At 39.2% G+C, this 21,208-nt stretch overlaps 1 long non-coding RNA gene across 1 annotated transcript in view; it reads right to left on the bottom strand.

The window, feature by feature from the left end:
• Positions 1 to 20,908, bottom strand: part of LOC309974253 — a 91,215-nt gene extending 70,307 nt beyond the window's left edge. The window contains exons 1-3 of the long non-coding RNA XR_014326873.1: positions 20,869 to 20,908; positions 16,296 to 16,377; positions 14,242 to 14,332 (exon numbers count right to left, since the gene is read on the bottom strand). This is a non-coding gene — a long non-coding RNA (uncharacterized lncRNA). The remainder of the gene's footprint in view (positions 1 to 14,241; positions 14,333 to 16,295; positions 16,378 to 20,868) is intronic.
• Between the last annotated feature and the right edge of the window lie 300 nt (positions 20,909 to 21,208).

Raw genomic sequence — 21,208 nt, 5'->3', positions numbered from 1 at the left:
CTGTGAAACAGAGGCAGCTGCGGGTAGAATTATAACACAAGCAGAACTGGCTTCAATTCTTCCTTCTTAGGTCTTTTTCTTCTTGTTCAGCTGTTCAAGGAACTTGCCTGCCCTCTGTCCCTGCCAGGACGATGTTACATCTGCCTGGATAAGTAGGTCACCATTGTATATCAGGAAAGGTCTTATTTGTAATCATCAGGAACCAGATATGGCTAATTTGAGCAGAAAAGGAAACTTCTGGAAGTTTATGGTTAGGTCTCAGTAACTAGACTAAACAACCGAAAGCCAAGGCTATGGTATTGCAATTATAGGATCAGGCCAAAGTGATGTTATAAGTCCTAGCTGGCCTTGCTACCAAGCAGCAACAGGAAACAGGAGGTTGACCCAGCACTGCTGGCCTTGCTTCTTTACATCATTTATTTGTAATTCAAAATCCAAGAGAGGGGTGCAGTTGGCCAACCCGAGGTCGCCCGACTGTTTTCCATCTGTAAGGGAGACTGAGCATGTGAGTAAACAGTGTATCTGACATGTTCAGCTTGTATAACGAGAGGAAGGCTCTGTTTCTCACCAAGACCCACAAAGTGGAAAATTCTCCAGAGAAAGGAATTTCAGATCAGATGCTTGGAAAGTTAAAAATAACAACAACAAACAAATGCAGATGTGGAATTAAAGACATGGAGTTATTAAGAACCTATATGTGGAGTGATTCAGACCTGAGTTCACATCTGGAGCAAGCTACTCAATCTTGCTGAGCTTCAATTTTCTCTAAAGGAAACAACGTGGAAGATGATATCCACATGTAACTTGTGGTACACATGAAGGAGGGTAGTACAGTATATGATGCCTGGCACATCCTATGCATTTGCTAAAACTACTAGTAGTACTATTATTATTGTTACTTATTATACAGTTTATTGTAGAAATTAACAGGGAGAGTATTAATAAATGTTAATACAGTGCTAAGTGTCACATTTATGATCTCAACTAATTATTTGTTGATTCAACAAACATTCCACATATCAGAAAATAACCTGTGTGTGTGTGTGTGTGTGTGTATATATATATATATATATTTTTTTTTTTTTACAGAAGAAAAGAAACCCTGAGGCTTAGAAAGTGTAAACAATGTACCAAAAGTCACTCATTTAAGAGGTAATGGAATATTATTCAGCCTTAAAGAAATGAAGGAGATCCTTTCATTTGTGACAATATAGATGAAACAGGAGTGCATTATGCTGATGAAATAAGCCAGACAGGATAAATACGAATGATATCATTTATATATGGAATCTAAAAAGAAAACAAGCCACACTCATAGAAACAGAGTAGAAAACTGGTTGCCAGGGGCTGGGGTGTGGGTGGGGAAAAGAGGGGAAGACTGGTAAAAGGGTACAAACTTTCAGCTGCAGGATGAATAAGGTCTGAGGATCTACTGTATAACATAGTTACTACAGTCAATAATACTGTATTGTACAACTACCATTTTCTGAGAGAATAGAACTTAAGTGTTCTCACCAAAAAAAGAAAAAAAGGAAAAAGGTGTCATGAGCTGTTAAGATGTATTAATTAACGTGATGGGAAGGATCCTTTTACAACGCATATGTATATCAAATCATCATGATATACTCTTTGACTATCTCACAATTTTGTCAATTATACCTCAATAAAACAGAAAAAAAAGAGGTAATAAAGATGAGACTCCAATCCAAGATTATCCAGCTCAAAAAACTACACTCTTAACCATTACAATATAGTATCCATCCATATGTTGTAACTGTAAAATGCTTAACACAAAGGAAACGTTAAATAAATGGTATTTATTCTAACTCTAATGCTTACTAGATATTAGTTATGTGGTATGCTTTACTTCTAATTACAAGGGTATAAGGTGCAAATTCTTGCTACAGAACATAAAAGCCCCTGTGGTACCCTGTAGGATAAACACAGTACCTGTAAATCTCTCATCTCTCAACCCAGAGTCTCCTCAAGTTGGAGGTCTTTACCCCCTTTATAATGTGGGAATAATGCCTTTCCCACATTTGCACTGGGCATGAAAATCCATACTTCCAGGTGTATACTGAACATCTACTTAGCTCCTCGTCACCTTGGAATCACCAGACCAAAGATCATTTATTCCATTAATATAAATGATCTAGGGATAGAAGTACAGAATATAGAGAGAGTGTTGGAGGAATCCAAACAAGTCCTCCACTCTCAAAACAAATTTTAGAGTTCCAAAAGTAAAGAGCAATGTTTGGAAATAAAACTAAAAATGAAACTAACATCTACAATTAGCCAAGTATTTATTATGGGCCAGGCTACTTACTAGGCACTTGATAAACATTACAGCTCATCTTCCTGCAGTCCTTCAAAGCATATAATATTGTTTCTATTTCATAGAGAAGAAAACTGTATCTAAGCAGGTTAGTGATTAGCCCAAGACCACAGGGCTAGGCTGTAAGAAAAGAAGGCCAAAATGGTGATGGATGTTATAACTAGAAGATTATGGCTAATCAAATAAAAATATTCAAAACGGTCCTAATGTATTATTAGGATTTCTTTAGAATAACTTGGGTGCCTTAGTGAATACAGTAGTGGTAGGCACTACAGTCTCTTTAATTTGCTAATCATACAAATCTACTTTAATATTCTTGGTGATAAGGAGCTAACTACTGATAAGACAGCTTCTTCAGTTTGGGGGCTACTCCAGGGTGAAATGCCGGAACGTCTTACTGCCTGAAATGTTACCTAGTTCTACCAGGGGGAATAAAGCAGAACAAGTAGCCACTGTTCTTGACAAATGGATACAGTTTCAGTTTTTCAAACTATGAGTGTCAGATTCATTCATTGTATCACATAGATCTGTCAAATGGCTTTGCCCATTTACTAATGGATGGCACACTGCAGACACACGTTGGGTCAAAGGACTCAATGTCACCTCATTGATACTGTCATCAATATAATTTTTATTGGCATTTTGTCTCACCCTGACTTTAAGGACTATGTGAGGAGATCCAAGTCTCCAGACCATGGACTGATCACCTCTGCTTGACACAGTATTCTCTGCTCATTTCCAGAGGGGACCAAGGATGAGCTCTTGTACTTCTGAGTCTATTCACCCTACCTGGCAACACATACTAGCTGGGCTGATTGGATCAAGCAGGAGCCCCAGAGTTTAAATTTCCAGCTGCATTGGAGGAAACAGAGGCTATGCCCCAATCCCATAACCCCTCACTTCTTACTGCTAGCCTATCCTAGGCTGTTCTTGCTGATAGGAGTACTTCATGCTAAAAATTAATTTTGCTTACCTGATGGCAGTCACACAACCTCAAATGCCATTTTTATAAATAAGGCAACCACCAATGGAGTGTGATTTAGGGTTTTTTCTTCTGTAGACCCTGTCTACCCTATAGAATCTCCCATTACTGCATCATGGAGACTATAATCCCTTTCCGAGGGAATAGATTCTTTCCAACCATAACATGAAATAAGAACTTACATTTCCATACTGCCCAAAAGGAAATAAATTGATTACAAAAGGCAGGAGAATGACTGATTTTCCACATTTGTTGTGTTCATTAAAGGGTTTTTGAATAGACTTGACAGTATTAAAGAAGTTCAACACATCACAAAATAAAAATTAATAAATGAAGAGAAAAAAATTGCATTTACAACAAACAACAAAATAAACACATTGATATATAAAAGGTTGTTATACATCGATGAAAAATGGATGCCATAAAGTCACAAACTAAAAAGTATTAACAGCCAATAAAGATATGAAAATATGTTCAACCTTGCTATTATTAATCAAAGAAATACAAATAAAATAATTCAGGTGTCATATTTTACTGACTAGAATAACAAAGTTTTAAAAACCTTGATAATACTGGTATTGATATTGATAATACTGGTACTGATGAGTGTGTGTAAGAAACCACATTGGATGTTAAATTCTTGGTAGAAATAAAAAGCACGGTAACCTTTCTGGAAGACAATATGTCAGTATGTACCAGAACTGACAACCAGCCATTCAAGTTCTAGAAGTCCATTCTAAGGAAATAAACAAATGCTCAAAGACATATGAACAAGGATGCTTGTCTCATTGTTTAGCAAAGCAAAACAGGAATAATCTAAATGTTGAACAGTAGGGACTGGTTAAATAAATAACAGAAAGCTGTTCAACCATTAAAAATGATGCTGCAGATTTTTATTAGGTGATGAGTAATCATACTTATATTACTAAATAAAAATGTTATAGAACTGTTTTGTAGTTTGATATAATAATTAAAGGTATTTTACACTTGCACTGCATTTATATGCACCCCGTCACAAAAAAGTTTCAAAAGATACCCACAAAAATGTTACAGAGATGATTTATCAGAAATGGGATTTTGAGTTATTTTTCCTTTTTTCTTTAAATCCTTTCAATTTTGGAGTTTCTGCAATGAGCCTGTATTATTTTTTACAATTAAAAATATTTAAATTTACAACAAAAGGATCTAAATTCCTCCAGTTTTCCATTTATTTTCTACCCTGGCTCAGGGTATTTGTGTAAAAAAAAAAAAAACAGCTTATTTTCTCTTTTGTATCAATCTAAATTTACTTTTCATAAGTTAACTATTTTAGTCTGGCAAAAGTTTCACACAGGAAAATTGTTAAGGTCTGAGTATTCTATTACCTTTAAAAGCACTGGAAACTTTGAAATTATTTCTTTCAGAATTTTCATATAATACTGAAAGGCGGGGGGGGGAGGTAGCAAAATGAAGGCAAATAGATAGTAGTAGTCAACTTCAATTAAGAAAAAGCAACAAGAGGCAGTTTGTACTCTTTTGATATGGCAGAAGCCCCATGTGTCAACTCATGCTAAAAAATGTATATACACACACACACATATATGTTTGTGTGTATTATATGTATATGTGACACACACACATAATTAATCCACAGTCTTAGGCTAATCACTCATTGTGGCAGAAACAACGAGCTGTTGACTACACTTTAATTAGCGCCTCCAGCCTGTAGAGGCATCACTAGGACCAAGATAGGAACAACATTCTCCATCTCCGCTTGCATCTGGGTATGGTTCTATCCCAAAGAATGTGACCAGAGGTGACCTGAAGAGTTTATGTCTGAAGGATAACGAGTTGATAATTGTAGCTTGCAGCTTCCTCTCTCCTTTCCTTTTTAGGACAAACGTAGAGCCACTCGTTGAAGGCGGTGGGTCCCTGAATAACTGAGCAGAAAACTGACCCGCAGACCACCAAAGTCCATACTACACTCCTGAGTGAGTGAGAAATGAACTGTCCATGTGTTGCTCCACTGAGGTTTAAGGTTTATTATTTAGTGTTTAACTAACGCATTTTTTCTTTAAACCTCAGTTGCCTTCTCTGTAAAATAAAGTCTTTGAAAAGGATCCACTGTAAGTTTTTTCCATTGCTTATGTTTTTATCTTAGTTTTTAACTCTCAGAAACATTGCGCGCCTTTTACCTTTTAAGTTAGTAAGTCTACTTTTTTTCCCTCAAAGACGGGTTCTTCAAGTTATGGAGAAGTCACAGCAGACTGTTGCTTCAGTTTAAGATACGCATTCACATATGAGATGAGAAGGGTGAGGACCCAGAGAAACGCCTTTGACAGAGGGGAGTGAGAGCATACTGAAGAATGTTTAGTAATAAAGAATTCAGATGGGAGAAACGGATGGGTTACATCTAACAGATTTGCTCAAAGGAATTCTGGAAAGGCAAATATGTGAAAATGGATAGCAAAGACATGAAATGCCTTTTGGTCCCTAAATGCATTTCATTTCAAAGACGTGCATATTGCAAATACATGTACCATAACACTTCTCTGTCCACTTCTAGAATTTTCTAAAGCCTGACAGAACATCTGCAGAGAGAGGATGTCATTCCAAGATAATCGACTGCAAGTGACTAAATTAAGATAAAAATGTCCTTAACCTTGAACAGTTTTTAAAGAGATTTTAGAAGAAAGGAGCCCTCCAGGGGGTTGTATAACTATATAATTGTACCCTTTCTAAAAGGCTATTTACAGACACATAATGTTTCCCCTCCATTCTTTAAAGTAAAATATAGGATAAAAAAAATAGTTTGGGGGCTTCCCTGGTGGCGCAGTGGTTGAGAGTCCGCCTGCTGGTGCAGGGGATATGGGTTCGTGCCCCGGTCCAGGAAGATCCCACATGCCGCAGAGCAGCTGGGCCCGTGAGCCATGGCCGCTGAGCCTGCGCTTCCGGAGCCTGTGCTCCGCAACGGGAGAGGCCACAACAGTAAGAGGCCCGCGTACCAAAAAAAAAAAAAAAAAAAAAAAAAAAATACTTTGGGGATAATATTTGTTTGGGACAGCAGGCACTGCTAATCAGTACTACTCTCTCCTTATTCCTTACTATCAGAGCCCTGGTTTAGGAGACCCCATTATCCTTAAGGCTAAGGTGGCCAGTTTAAAATCCGAGCTGATGAGATCTAAGTGCAAGTCTGCTGACCATCTGTGGTAAAAAATTTGCTCTCTGAGTTAGACACTTACTTTTTTTTTTTACTTAATTTTTTTTCTTACTTAATTCTTTTTTTCTTACTTAATTTCTTTTTTTTTTCCTTTTCTTTCTTCCTGCCAAAATTGTTGGAACACTATTGGAGATTCTGGGGTCACTTTGAAGCTATGTGGACGTGCTAGAGATGTGGAAGCTGGAAGAGCGAAGCAACCCAGTCCCCTGGTGATGCCCTTCAGCAGCTGGACTAACGCTAGAGAGACTATCTCCAAACTTCCTGCTACCCGTGGAAAATAAGGTAAATCACTCATTCACTTTCTGTTACCTACTAACTGATCCAGAACTCTAACCTCAGGGTTCTAGAACCCTTCTCAGTATCCCATAGTCATACTCATGTTCCGGATTCCTGATCATCAGACTTGCTTACAGCAGATGTATGGGGAGGGCGGGCTCTTCTGGAAGCCCTCATACTTCCTCCCCTACCCCCACCACACACAAATAATGATCTTTATGTCCACTCATCCTTCTATCTACACTCAGAGGCCAGGGCCCCCAGGAAGGCTTCACTGACAACCCTTTACTCCTCTCTACAAGCAGAAAGGGTAGAGGTGTGGGCTCTGGAATCAGACTTCCTAGACTTGAATTCTTAATCTGTTACTTACCAGTTTAGGACGTGGGCAAAGTAGTTACCTTCTCTGGACACCCCTGTAAAAGAGGAACAGTAAGTAGCACCTATGTACCTTACTGAAAGGATTAAATGAGCAAATGCAGGTAAAGTTCTTATAATTTTTCCTTGGGTCAATCAATTCTAGCTGCTATTGTACCTTTGCCTTATTTAGGGCAGAGTCCCTTTGCCCTCCTTTGGTTCTCTGGGCCCGTCTCATTCACAACACACACAACCGCATACTGCAGAGTTTTGAAAGGTGGTTCTCAAAATGTGGTCCCTGGGCCAGCAATATCAGCCACACCTGGGAACTGGTTAGAACTCTGGCACTGGAGCCCAGCAATCTGTGTTTTAACAATATTCTCAGGCAAATCTGATGCACACTAAAGGTTGACGACAACTGAGAACATCTGTCTCAGAATCTCCTGGAGGCATTCACCAAAAATAGAGTTACAGGACCTTACACCTGACCAGCTGGAGAAGGGGTCTAGTAATTGCCCTGGTTATCATGCTTGTCATGATTTTTCAGCACATAAATGTTTGAGAATCACTGCCATTTTGAATGTGTGTTTCACTTGTCTGTTTTTCCAGTGGACTTTACTTCCTTGCAAGGAAGGTTTGTGAAGATTTGTTGCTGTTGTTTGCATTATTAGTTTTATTATGCTAATTCTAGAATCTCTGGTGCATAGTGCAATCTCAGGCAGGAAGTAGTGGCTCATTAAAACAGGTATCCCAAAAGTCTTAGTAGAACTTCAAGATTAATTCCTTCAGGAAGAGGTAAAACTGTCATTAGATGCAGATGATATGATACTATATAGAGAAAACCCTAAAGACTCTACATGAAAACTACTACAACTGATAAACGAATTCAGCAAGGTAGCAGAATACAAGATTAACATACAGAAATTGGTTGCATTTCTTTATACCAACAATGAAATATCGGAAAGGGAATGTAAAAAAACAATGCCTTTTGAAATCACAACCCCAAAAATAAAATACTTAGGAATAAACCTCACCAAGAAGGCAAAAGACTTATACACTGAGAACTGTAAGACATTAATAAAGGAAAGTGAAGATGATTCAAAGAAATGGAAAGACATCTCATGTTCTTGGGTTGGAGGAATTAATATTGTTAAAATGCTCATACTACCCAAAGCAATCTACAGATTTAATGCGATCCCTATCAAATTACCCATGACATTTTTCACGCAATTAGAACAAATAATCCTAAAATTCATACAGAACCATAAAAGACCCAGAATTGCCAAAGCAATCCTGAAGAAAAAGAACAACGTTGGAGGCATAGCCACCCCAGACTCAGACAGTACTCCAAAGTCACAGTAATCAAAACAGCGTGGTATTGGCACAAAAACAGACATATGGATCAATGGAACAGAATACAGAGCCCAGAAATAAACCCACACACCTCAGTTAATCTTTGACAATTAATCTTTGACAAAGGAGGCAAGAATATATAATGGGAAAGAGACAGTCTCTTCCGCAACTGGCGTTGGTAAAGTTGGACAGCCTTACATAAACCAATGAAGTTAGAACACATCCTTTCACCATACACGAAAATAAACTCAAAATGTCTTAAAGACTTAAACGTAAGACATGACACCATAAAACTTCTAGAAGAGAACACAGGCAAAATATTCTCTGACATAAATCATACCAATGTTTTCTTAGGTCAGTCTCCCAAGACAATAGAAATAAAAATGAAAATAAACAAAGGGGACCGAATCAAACTTACAAGCTTTTGCACAGCAAAGGAAACCATAAACAAAATGAAAAGACAACCTACAGAATGGGAGAAAATATTTGCAAATGATGCGACCAGCAAGGGCTTAATTTCCAAAATATACAAACAGCTCATACAACTTGATGACAATAAAAGCAAACAACCCAATCAAAAAAATAGGCAGAAGACTTAAAGAGACATTTCTCCAAAGAAGAAATACAGATGGCCAATAGGCACATGAAAAGATGCTCAACACTGCAAATTATTAAAGAAATGCAAACCAAAACTACCAGGAGGTACCACCTCACACCAGTCAGAATGGCCATCATTAAAAAGTCTACAAATAACATATGCTGGAGAGGGTGTGGAGAAAAGGGAACCCTCCTACAACACTGTTGGTGGGAATGTAAGTTGGTGCAGCCACTGTGGAAAACACTATGGAGGTTCCTCAGAAAACTAAAAATAGACCTACCATATGATCCAGCAATCCCACTCCTGGGCATATATCCAGACCAAACTATAATTCAAAAAGACACATTCACCCTGATCTTCACAGCAGCAATATTCACAACAGCCAAGATATGGAAACAACCTAAATGTCCATCAACAGATGAATGGATAAAGACGATGTGGTACATATATACAATGAAATACTACTCAGCCATTAAAAAAAAGAATGAAATAATGCCATTTGCAGCAGCAACATGGATGCAACTAGAGATTATCATACTAAGCAAAGTATGTCAGAAAGAGAAAGACAGATACCATGATACCACTTATATGTGGAATCTAAAATATGACACAAATGAACCTATCTATGAAACAGAAACAGAATCAGAGACATAGAGAATAGACTGGTGGCTGCCAAGGGGGAAGCAGGTGGGAGAGGGATGAACTGGGAGTTTGGGATTAGCAGACGCAAACTGGTATATATAGATTGGCTAAACAACAAGGTCCTACTATATAGCACAGGGAACTATATTCAATATCCTGTGATAAACCATAATGGAAAAGAATATGAAAAAGAATGTATATACATATGTATAACAGAGTCACTTTGCTGTACAGCAGTAATTAACACAATGCTGTAAACCAAGTATACTTCAATAAAAAATAAGTTAATTAAATTTTAAAAAAGATTAATTCCTTCAGAAGAACAAGTACTACACATTCACAAAAAAAGCACCCTTTGAAAGTTTAAATTTTTGAATTTCTTTGCCACTTCCTTAGTTTTGATCATCTTGGACAATATATTTTCAATACTGACTTTTAAAAAGAATTGTGTTTCAGTGTTTGCTATCCTTAGAGAGACAGAAACAGATAAGTACAACTAAATACTTGTTTTTCAAAAGTCTCAAAAGTATAAGGGAAATGAAAGTAATTATACCTTCAAATGATTTTGGGGTATGTTTCTAATTTCATACTTCTGATGCGATTCAAGATTAAAACTGTATTAAGACATTTGAGACATGCTGCATTGGTATTAAATGAATTTAATTTTGTGTAAAGTGGCAGAAATATTTTCTTCAGCGAACATACCTGCAGATATAAAATCACAACCATAAATCTACAAAAAAGCAAGCTATTGAATGAAATCTGATTGGTTATTTCCCTGCAGTATGGATCTGCTAATAATTTAATTTACTACTTGCTAACAGAAGCCAAAATTTAAATATACATATATATATGTGTGTGTATATATCTATCTCTTCAATTTTAAATCATTCATATATATGAACAAGTATACATACACATATATAACAATTGTTCATATATATAAACAATTTAAATTAAAGAAAGTACATCTGGTGGCCTATCTATTCCCCCCGATTTCTAAAGAACACCATATTCTATTCTTGGCAGTGGAATGTCAATCCACCTTAAGGGTTGTTCAATGAGCATATCTGAGAAACCACTGGTTTAGCCAATGATGTACTTATTGAGGGAGGCCCTAGTGCCACTGTCAAGAGCTTATCCACAGGAGAGATAAGAAGGTACTTGTTTGGTTTGTGAAAAGAAGGAGTAGTGAGGAATGGCAGGTAGCTGCAGGCTGATGACACGTGATGTCCATATATATGTAGAACCAACACACCCATAATTGCACCCATTTACCATAACCAAATCCAAAGCCTTTATATCATTAATCCCTGGCAAAAATGGTAAGATTCATGTGTGTTACTATCCCACGGCTTCAAGATGCCTATAAACTCATATGAGTATGTCTTAGTTTTATCAGTAGAGGACAAACCAGGCTTCTATCACCAAGCCCCATTCCATAACAGGCAAACCAGTCCAAGACTTCTCTGAGTGCTGCAGGAGAGTCTATGGAAGGGGCGCTCACTCCACTGTGATGCCTAAAATGCCTTTGCACAGAGCAAACATTCAATACATGCTGAGTGAATGAATGAGTGAACTGGCTCATTTCAGGGAAATTCCATTCAACAGGCTGGCATTCCTTCCTACCCATCTTAACTGTTAAGCTTGCCATCAGACAAAAATTTAATTATAAAACGTTAGAGCTGAGGAAATTTTAGAAACTATCTACTCTCCAGAGGTATACAACTTTAATTTCGTGGTAAAAATCACTAGGAGTGATTTAGGAGTCTATCAGACCTCAGTCCAAATTCCACATCTACCATAATTTGGTGAGCAAATAACTACTTCTGAGGCTCTGTTCCATGTATGCATTATGGGATATCATAATAATACATACATTGATTGTATGACTATCAGGGGATGAAATGACACAATCCATTTGCCATGGTCGGCTAAGTAATTTGCCCCAAGTAAGCACTCAAGATATTACCCAATATTAATAGTGGAGAGATGAAAACAAAACTCTGGGACTGATGCCTACCCTAGTGGCCCCAGTGGTCATAATGACTTTCTTCCATTCAGCCTGCTCTCTTCTCACTAAGACTAAGGAAGAGAAGATGAACAAATTAGGAATAACAATTTGAAAATGGTTTTATACTCCCTGAATGAATGGAATTACAATAAAATGATTCATGAGTTCTGCAGAAATATGATGAGACTTTAGATCTTTCTGTTAGTTCTCTACAAAACCAATTTATGGCCCTAAGGTGTACCTTCCTACCCAGCCCCATCCTTACCAGGGTCAAATATCATTGTAAATGGAAAAGTCAACCACACATAATCAACAAGCTAAGTTACAAGCCAGTGAAGTCTCAGAGCTTTGATAGAGAAAATTCAGATTTATCATTATATGTGAAAATAAGATGATATGAAGAACTCAATCTAAAAAATATTACCTGGAGATCTATAATCTCTACAATAGTGCTATAAAAAGAGCTAGAAATCTATTTAGATGGTTTTCCTTATAAGAAAGCACTTTCTGTATAACTTTTAATGTACTACTGATGAGAACAATTCAACAAAATTCAAATAAATATCTGCAGATGTCCTACAAGAAGAAAAGAACAGAATTAGATGTGACAGGGGATAACTGGACTTCAGGATGAGTAAGATCCTATACTTGACCTCAATAAATTAACATGAAATACAGTGGATGAGTCATGTACAGAATGTCAGAATTCTAAAAGGCCAAGCTAAGTACCAAAAGGAACACGTGGGGACTCTTAAGAAGGAAATAAAATATTGGTTAGTTGATTATGAAAAGGCAGAAGGGAGTAGGTTCCCTTTGGCTGCTCTTTGAAGAGATCACTTCCTTTCCCCCCTAGTCCTGAGGCTAGGGTGGCATGGGTAATAGAGGAATGTGGGGACTGAGAATCATTTCTACTCTCACCAGAGTGGCTGGAAGCAGATTTTCTTACCAGGATGTAGTAGTATGCTAATATTTAAGGGTTCTTGAGGTCAGAGAGAAGGGTTTGAATACTCTGGCTCCATCTCTTGCTGTGGGTCAAGTTTCTTACCTTTCCAACACCTCAGCGTCTTTATCTGAAAATTGGGGACGATGATAATGTCTCCCACCTGAGTGTGAGAACTATATGATACAGTACATACGCAGGGCTAAATTTGGTGCCTGGCAAACAGAAAGTGCTCAGTACGGCAGGCGAGTGTAGTGACAATAAAGGCAAAGATGACGGGGGTAGTGCCGGTGTTGCTTCTGCCCCCAGAACAGGCTCTGACTGGGAGAGAGTTAAAGCACCTTTGGGTTCATGGGGGTTTATATATAAGCAACGGTTGATCAAGGTGAGCTGGTTGTCCAAATGATTATGTGCAATCTAAGAAAAAAATGGGCCTCGGATCTGCTCAGCTACTTAATAATATTAGCAGTGGTAGTAGTCAAAGAAGCTAAATTTTATTACGTGTTTATATGCCAAACAACGTGCTGAACGCTTTAAAAGGATTTACTCACTTATTACAACGAGGCTATACGCTAGGTCCTGATAATGTTATTCGTCTCTTTCAGATGTTGACTGAGCCTCAAACGGGTTACAAAAGCACCTAAGATCCCCTTGTCAGTACATGATGGAAATGAGTTCAAATCCAGCCTGTCTGACTTGTTCTTAATCACTAAGGTATGAAATTAAGCATGTTGCCCTTTGCCTGATTCTCCTTCTGAGGCCTGAATATTTCACTTAGCTCTCTGAGTGCAGAAGAGAGAAAATTCTCTCTCCTTGACCCAACTTGGCATCAATATCCAACTCCCCTTCTCAAAATGGGTTGCTTCAACGAGCAGCAATGAATGCCGGGTCGTGGACCAGTCACCTTGATGACTAAGAGTCAGACACTAGGGAAAGAAAATGCTCTGTGACAAACCTACCCTTGTACAGAAACAAGACAGAAATGGGGGGACAGGGCAGAAGATAATGGAATAAGGCATAGGAAAAATAGCACCTGGCATCGTGATAGTAATAATAATAATAGTAGTAGTAGTAGTAATAGTATAATAGTAGACTTTACTATGCTCTAGGCATTGTATTAAGTGCTTGGTGTAAGTGACTTCATTTTAACATTGAAAACAAGTCTACGGGGATGAAATATTATTAACATCATTTTATAGGCAGGAGTATTGAGGTTCAGGTACTCAGGTAAATTGCCCAAGCTCATATGGTTAGCAAGTGGAAAGCAGAGATTTGAACCAGCACCTACACTCCTAACCATTATGCTGTAACCATTATGCTGAAGACATAAGAATTCCAATGGTCTTTCCCCATAACCCACTCCTGCACTCCAGACTTAAATAGTCCAAGATCAAGAGAGAGCAAGCTTGGAGTTGCCACTCTTCAGTGAATGTCAATCATTTCAAAACAGTGTATTTGCTAACAAGATGCAGTTCCTGTGATAATCTTCTCAACCAGGTATCAAGAAACAGGAAACAAAGATTCAAGTAACAGTATGTTCCTACTTACGAGGAAGGTGGGACAGCACAGTTGACACTGGGCTTAACTGTTCTGGAAAACGTGGTCCCAGTAGGCATACACGCTGGTACATTTTCCCCACCTACCAAATACAAAAGAAGTATTTCATTTCCATGTTGCTCTTCAAAGTTCCACCTCATTCGTGCCTGTCATTCATCCTCTGGCCTCTTCCTGTCTCCATTTCTGTACAGAAAGGTGCTGAGTCTCTGCTCTCGGATACGAAAAGGGTGTGTTAGGAGAGGGAGCCATGGTACCTCAATGTCTTTTTTTTTTTCATCTTAATTCTATTATGCCAACTCCACTGAACTTAATTAGAGTGAATACAGAATTACACAATTACCCTCTGTTCTAGTCTTCAGCTGTTATATTTTGATAAAATTTACGACATGCTGCTCTCCCCTTGAACACCAGATGAACACTAGAAATGGATGTGTGTTGACATAAAATCTGTTATAATTACAATTAAAGTATAGCTTACATAATGATAGTGTTAACATAAAATTATAGATGTGTAGAGACAACGTGGTCATGCATTTTTTAGTATAAGTACATGCTTAGACCAATATCTGTTAGCGGAATGAAGATGGAAGAGAATTTTGGTTAAGCCACAAAGGCTGTTTAAGGACTTGCAGATAGCTAAGGGGAACTCAAAGACCAGTAAGATAATATTTCCCCTGCCATGTTTGCAATTGCAAAGTGAAGGGAAGATGTGAAAGCAAGTACCCCTATGGAAATTACAAGACAAGTACATTTTTTTCCTTGAGTACCTGGGTAAATGCTTAAATTCTAATGTATATCAGTGATGCAAATTTTCAACTGAGTTTGATAAATCATAAAATAATAATTATACATATATGTATATAAAACTGCATGGAACTAGACAGTTCAGAATTACTTCTAATTAAAGAGGTACCCTATGACAACTAACTTAAACCTTACAAAATATGGTTCCAAGTACCCTATCAGAGTGAAAAGCAGGAGACTGAAAGGTTTATTGTAAATGTTTGTAGTCATGGTGTCTTAACTAAAACTACTATGTCACAAATACTATTAAAATAATTGTGACATTTTATTCACTTTTACTGCAAACAACAAAACAAACTATAGGTATTTTTTCATTTCAGGTAATTATTTTAGCTAACAGTTATTAAATGTTTTGAGAAGACAGAGTGCTAATTGCATTACTTCATTTTATCTTTAAAATAGCGCTTCCATGTAATTATTCTTAATATCTCCATTGTATTAAAGTGTATCTCTAGTTTAGACCTTTCTTCAGAACTGCAGACTTGTGTATCCAACTGTGTACTCAGCATCTCTACTTGGATGTCACGAAAACATCTCAAATCTTATACCTCCAAAACTGGTCTTTAATCCCCCAAACATGCTCTACCCCAAACTTTTTCCATCTTAGGTGACAGTAACCACACCTTTCCAGTTCCCCAGGCCCTAAATCTCGAATTCACCCTTGACCCCCTCTTCCTTTCCATTCTTGCATTCAATCTACCACGAAATGCTGTCACAACCTTCCCAATGTGCCACTTCTGAGAATTACCAGCCGCTACCAGCCTGGTGCAGGCCACCAACATAGACCTCGAGGATCCTGTAGTCGCCTCCCGAGATTCTCCCTGACTCCACTCTCTCCCCACATCCTCAAGACCACAGATAGAGTTATGCTTTTCAAACAAGAGACAGTTCATGCCACACCTCGGCTAAAATCCTGCCCCTGGCTGCCTACATTTAGAGTAAAAGACACAATGCATGTGATGGCCTCCCAGGACTTACCCAATCCATCCCATCACATATCTGACCTCCAGCCCTCCTGCTGTCTCTTCCTCCCCACTGACTAAGTCAGCCAGGGTGGCCTCCTTGATATTCCTCCAAGCTGCCCGGCATATTTCTGCCTTAGAGTTTTGGGACTGGTTATCCTTGCTCCCAGGGAGTGGTCTCCCCATCATACATTCTGACAACTCCCTCACATCAAGTCTTTGTTCAAATGTCAACTTATAAAATCCACCCTGACTACCCTATTTAAAATCAGAACCTACCTGTACACTCCTCCAGCACTCCCAACCCAAGCCTCTTCAGTGAGCTTCACATCCTTTTCCTTATCCCGTAGCGCCCATCAACCTGTGACAAGGCACAGAATTTATTTATAACATCCGTTTCCACACGAGAGTGTAAGGAGGGAGAAAGCATGCAAGAAGGAGCACGCAGGCAAAGGCTCTTGTCTGATTTATTCATTGATACGTCCAAGCATAGAGAACAGGAAGATGCTTGATAAATAGTCCTGAAAAAGATACAGATGAGGAAACTAGTAGTAAAGCTCAGAAAGTTTAAGTAACTTCCTCAAGGTTCTAGAGCTAGAAGAGGGTCACAGTAGAATTCACACTTGGGGATGTCTAACTTCAAATCTCTTAGCCTCTCTGCTATCTTTTTTTTTTTTCTTCTTCTTTGCGGTACACGGGCTTCTCACTGTTGCAGCCTCTCCCGTTGCGGAGCACAGGCTCCGGACGCGCAGGCTCAGCAGCCATGGCTCACGGGCCCAGCCGCTCCGCAGCATGTGGGATCTTCCCGGATCCGGTCACGAACTCTCAACCACTGCGCCACCAGGGAAGCCCCTCTCTGCTACCTTAAGTCCATGCAATTCAGGATTTGTTTTAATCAGTGCCATGGAAATTCTCACTCCACTGAATAGGATCACTAAAGTCTTCTCTGTCTAGATTTATATATATATTTTCCATTTAAACAAAGGAAACAGAAGAGGGGAATTCATCATGGGTTATTCCGGTAGTTTTACAGCAATGTTAGCAATAATGACATTTAAGTAATAGTGATATTTAATGATAGCATAATAATAATAAAATAATAGCTCTTAAATGTATTGAAGACGAATCGCATGCTAAACTCGGTGCTAAAATATTTCCATGTACATTTTGTGCAAAATCCTTATGAATATTCTATCAGATGAGCTTTATGTGTAACTCCACCAGGCATACTTCCCTTATTCCGCTTTCAAAGATAAGGAAATTGATGACAAGTGTGGTAACCGTTTGATCAAGATGAGACTGGTAATAAGTTGTGAGTATGAATTTAAATTCAGGTCTAACTCCAGAATTTGATTCTCAATCCATACATGAAAATTCTGATAATTCCTTTGATAAGAGTATGTTTTCTCCTGGAAAACATCCCCCATTATGTCTGCCTGTGCTCATACCTTCAGAACACAGTCACGTTTAAAACATGATAAAAATGTTTAAATAGTCTGCTTTAATAAATGGAAATATCTTCATCTAAACAATAACACAAAAAGGCAGGCTGAGCCCTTTGAAGTGGCTTCGTTGCTATCTTCCATCCAAAACAAGAGAAGGAATCAACAGCTGCAGAGTAAAGAAAGCATGAAACCCAGAGATGGAGGATTCTGTAAATGACCAATTACAAGACTACTAAGCCACACTTTCATAGCAAGAGGCAAAATATTCCATTAAACTGAAAATTCTTGTACCCCTCACTCCAAGGCCCACACAAACATTAATGTTGCATTTATTAGGATGTATTTCCTGTGCTCTATCAACTTGACTTTCAGCAACTGTATTAATACAGTCCTTTCGCTTTGCACATATATCTGAATGATGGATTCCATTACTGGAGTTTTGTAGAAAGAGTGGAGTGAATGAAGTAAAGTTTGGGAAGAGCCATCATAATCCATAATGATGGGCACTGAATCAGGACAAGAAGAAACCTCTCTTCTCATTTATTTGAATGGAAATTCTACTATATATTTATTGCCTCTGTACAGGGCCATGTGTTGAATAACGGAAAACAAGCATCTTTCATTTGGAGGTAGGATTTGTGTGCTCAAGTTTCGATGGGCCTGCAGAATTAACCTTGTTTTAGAAATGAAATAAAATGTAATTTCTTACTGTAAGTAGATGTGGTTAAGCAACTGGCAACTTTGATGTCTTTAAATCACTGCAGTTTCAGGGTAGGCAAATCTATAATTATTTCAAGCACTTCTTTTTTGGTGCAACAATTGAGCAGTGTACATAGCGGTCAACAACCTGGGCATTGTCAGACGACTCTAAGTTTGAATCTAGACTCTGCCACTCACCAGCTATGTGACTTTCAGCTATGAGAATCACTTTCTTCAGCTTTACACTGTGGATTATTATATGCACTTTGCAGAACTACTGGAAGAACTAAATGTATATGGGCACAGTGGCTCATAGTAAGGGCTCAAATTAGTACTGTGGTCACGACTAGTAGTACTGAAAAGAAATTAGAACTTCTATTCTCATAAAGTGGGATATGTGTCCCTTTATCATTATAATTTCATATATTTTACTTTTGACCTTATAATTTAATAGCTTGATCCAAGAAACATTTAGCAGTAAATATAATTGAAAGAAGATTACCTGTCAAACATGAAATACTGTAGTATCAAGTGTGCTGGCACAATACTCTTCTCAGATAATTAACCTGTAAAAATATGTTATTGTCTTCTTTTTAATTGAGCACATTGAACATATATATTTACTGTGCCAATTGGCGAAAGGTCCATTAATTAATCAGTCTAACTATATGTTGCATAAACGTCTTCTAAACATAATCGTATATGTATTTTATTTGTTGGGAAAATGTGTTTGAGATTGTTCTTTTCTGCCTATTTAAAGTAAAAGAGGATGAGAAGTAGAGTTAGGCTTAATGTACTTTGTACTCCATTATGCCATGAAAATGCTTCTGTGTCCTGGAGACAACAACAAAAGATTTGCTTTAATGACAAGAATCAAGTATGTTCTAAAGCTTCCAGGTAGGAGGCGTATAGGTTGCAGTTTATATCAGAAGTCTATGCTCTCTCTCTCAACTGCGTCTAGATGGGAAAGATGTGGTCACAGATGCTTCAAGGTGATATAGTAAATGTTGGAAAAGAGGGGGGTAGGAGGCAGAGTGTTGAATATCTCAAACCTGAGCTAGAAGGATTTTATTTAAAGAAAATAGCGGATATGATTTTTCACTTAAGGAAGCAAACCTGACATTAATGTAGGAAATTAGCTCTTTCAGCTATGATGCTTTCAAATGCACATGGCTGAAAACAAATTCAAAATAGTCAAAGGAAATTTAAAAACAAAAACCAAACAACAACAACCTCAACAAACAAGTACTAGAAATTCAGGGATGCAGCCATATTCAGATACAGTTGGATCTGGACGTTCCAGAGTATCAGCAGGGTTCCAGCTCTCTCTCCATCGCTCAGCCCTGCTTACCTCTGCAAGACTTTATTTTACAGAAAGTCTCTTCTTGTGCTGGATGGTCACTGGGAGTCCCAGAGTCATATCTCCCCAGCTGAGAAATTCCAGAGAGAAAAGACAATTCTTCCATTTTGCTCTGAGACAAAAGTCCTGGGGAGCAGTCTGATAGACTTAGCCGAGGTCAGATGCCTACCCATGAGCCAATCACCTGCTTTACTGAAGTTCCGTCCCTGGGCGACTCATCCCCGGGGCCCGTCAGGAGGCAGGATGGCATTATCTGGCAGTTCTCCAAGAAAAGCCTGCTGTTTTTGTAAGATGAAAGGGGAGAGGACATGGATAATGAAACCTGTATCTGCTTCTGTAAAATCCACAGAATCTTACTCCCTGCCCTGTGTCGATGACCATGCAGTAAGCTGACCCAGGAGGTCATTTTTCCCACAACCGTCTTTATATATATGACTAAGGAACACACTGGTAAAAGAATATGGGAGAAAGTCTGAGTATGACAAGTCAGCTAGACCGATATTAACTAAAAAAGCTGTGTGAAAATATCCTTAAAAGTTGCCCCCAACTCACTCAAAGTCCAAAGTTGGAGCTGGAAATACAATGTCATGGAGTTTGGATAAGAACAGGTTTTCTCCAAGCTGAACTATGACACAGAGATTAGAGACTTCCAGAAACTATACTTTTTCAAAGAAAAAACATCACATGAGAAAAATGAGGCCTAGAAAAATTAAATGACTTAAGCTAATTAATGGCAGGACTGAGACTAGAGTATACTTTGGGTAATTGGCTATGGCCTTTTTTTGTTTTTGTTTTTGTTTTGTTATCACTTCAGAACGAGACAAACTTAAAGGAAACACAACCAAAACTCAGTGGTTGGAAAAGAGATGGATGTGAACGCCCACTTGTTTCTTACGTATAAAGTTACCCCTCGCAGTGTTTTGGAGGAGAAAACGCTGGCTCTTCCCAACGTTGGTTACATACACAAAGATTCCAAAGACAAGACAAGTGCTTTGCAAACAAAGTAACTAGAACCAGCTCAGGCTTCCCCGCGCCGGGTCCTACGTTCCACGTTCAGAACCACCAACTGTATCCCCCCGGGGAACAAGGTGATTCAGAAAAGCTGGCGCCTTCAGAGAAGGCATAAAACTTAGCCGGGAAGAGAGTCAGGAGGAAACTTGCTCAGCTTCTTACTGAGGTCTGAAACGATCCCAATAGAGTCCTTAAACCCCTCAGGTTTCCCCCATCAAGCACCCTCGCCTCCAACCTGGGCCACCACAGATCTGAGTATGAGACGATAGAAGTCTGCGGACGCACGGAGAGCTGACCACCCCACGAGAGGGACCAACGCGCGGCCGCGCCCACTCACCCGCCGCTCCCCGGGAGACGGGAGACCAGCCCGGGGTCCAAGTCCTCGGCGTGGCAGACTCGCCCCTCTCCGGGCCCGGCTCCAGCTCACCTCGCCGCGGCCCAACGGGCGCCGCCATCTTGACCACGAAGGGGGCCTCGCGCCGGAGGCCCCTGAGCGGGCGCCCTGAGCGGAGCCGGAGCGCCGGGGAGGCCCAGGTCGGCGCCCTACGTCCCCCGCGCGCTCGCGCCCCGTCCAGAGCGACGAGAGTCCCGCACGCAGCGCCCGACCCAGGCTTCCGCGGAACCGGCGCCCCGCGCAGCCCGCACCGCGGCTCAGGCGGCGCCGAGGGCGGCCCGGG

The sequence above is a fragment of the Leucopleurus acutus genome (assembly GCF_964270905.1).
Source record: "Leucopleurus acutus genome assembly, chromosome: 17".
Taxonomy (NCBI): Eukaryota; Metazoa; Chordata; class Mammalia; order Artiodactyla; family Delphinidae; genus Leucopleurus; species Leucopleurus acutus.
This window is presented reverse-complemented; position numbering and strand designations above follow the sequence as displayed.